Source organism: Brachyistius frenatus, unplaced genomic scaffold (genome assembly GCF_029030835.1).
Source record: "Brachyistius frenatus isolate BFR_SWC_R1_liver_20210118 unplaced genomic scaffold, ASM2903083v1 Contig_339, whole genome shotgun sequence".
Lineage (NCBI taxonomy): Eukaryota > Metazoa > Chordata > Actinopteri > Embiotocidae > Brachyistius > Brachyistius frenatus.
In genome coordinates, this window is record NW_027210938.1 from 169,803 (window position 1) to 171,792 (window position 1,990).

Sequence of the window (1,990 nt, forward strand, 5' to 3'; positions counted from 1 at the left end):
AAAAAAAGGTAAACAACCCTGGTGGAGACTCGACGCCGAGGAAAAAGGGAGGAGTTGAACACGGCGGCATTTCCCGCTCTGCTGTTAACATTTATTAGACGTTTAAATATTTAAAGGATGTTTGGTTTCGACGGCGGAAAAAACCCAACAACTCTTCATTCAACATTACAAACTACGTTCCATCATTTTACCTTCAATAAAAATATTCTATTCAACCTTTTATTTTTTTTCCTCACTTTCTAAGTTCAGTTCAACGCTTTTTCAATGAAAATCCTCACCGATACGAAAAACCCAGAAAATCCAAACAAACCCCACCGCATGTCTATCCAAGCAACAACTACAAAATCTAAACTTTAATATCAGCATCTGTCGAAAAAAAAAAAAAAAGAAAAACCCGAGCTGGACGTGTCTGCTTTGTGATGTCATCACAACCCCCCCCCAAAAAAAAGAAAAAAGAAAAGAGGCTTCATCTGGAGGTGCTGCAGGAAAAACTGAATTCTCTTTGTGTGGTTTTAATTTCCTCGACTTTCAGGATCCATTTCCCTTTTTTTTTTCTTCTTCTTCTTCTCTTTGCTTCAGGTCATCGAAAAAAACACGGAACAGTGCAAACAAAAAGTTTTGCGGATGTAAATAATCAAGTATTTTCTTTTTTTGTCTACGCGAGTTGTAGTCGGAGATATTCCAGGATTCGACGTCTAGCACCATAATCTGGGAGAATAAAGGACGCGAAACGTCTCGCCGGTGAAGCGTCCGGCGGGGAAACGAACACTTTTCTCTCAGAGGACGCTCAAAAAGCTCAAACCTCCGAACGACGGCTGTAAACTGACGCGGGTTTCACACGTTAGCGCGTTAGCTTCCTCCTCTCCGGGCTGCAGCTCTTTTTTTCCCCAAAATGCAACGTCAAGAAAAAAGAAACAAAAAAACTAAAAAAAATGCAGCGTCCCGACAAGTTAAAGGTCCACCGGACGCCTCGACGGCCGAACTTCGAGCGAAGATAGCCGCGTCCTGTCTTGACGCAAAAAAAAATAAAAAAAAGAAAGAAAAGTGCTGACCCCGCGATCGGGCGTCAGGTACACGCTACGCTTCGTTAGCAGTGTTAGCAAACAGTAAAAAACAACAACAACAACAAAAAAACAACAGCAGAGGGAGGTGATTCTTTACAGAGAACGCAATCAGAGGAAGATTTACCAGTAAACTGTACCGACGACAGTCCACAAACCAAGAAACGTCAAAGAAAAAGTCTTCTAGAGTCAAGAAATCTGCAAAAAAAAAAGAACCGTGACAACCGAATGATCCGAGTCTTCACGTGATGCAAAGTTTGCGTACGAAAATGTGATTTAAAATAAAAACAACGACCCCTAAACGAAGCTACATGACGGCGCCGCTCGACGTGCGAACAACAAAACCCCCTCAGAGCCGAACAAGATGGAGTCTGTCTCACGGTGGGGGGGCTTTCCAACAATGCCCTGCTGCACACACACACACACACACACACACACACACACACACACACACACACACACACACACACACACACACACACACACACACACACACACACACACACACACACACACACACACACACACACACACACACACACACACACACACACACACACACACACACACACACACACACACAAGGCCAGTTTAGACAGAATGAATACATTTCAGTGATGTCTGTGCCAATTTACAGGCTGACACGACAACAAAATGCAAACAAAAAAAAATAAAACAAAAAAAAGGGGGAAAAATAAAAATAATAAAGCAAATAAATAGAATAAAAAGAAAGAAACGGTGCTCTACATGCACAGTAAAGTGCTTTATGTCTGCAAGCCCTGATCCAGAAAAGAAGGCGTCCTCTATGCTCGTTTGTGACTGGTGGTTCTGGGAGAGAAGAATCGAGTAGCCCTGACTTATATTTCTTTTTTTTTTTTTTTTTTTTTAACGCATCTGTGGAGCGTAGTGGTGGGAGGAAGAGGGGGAGG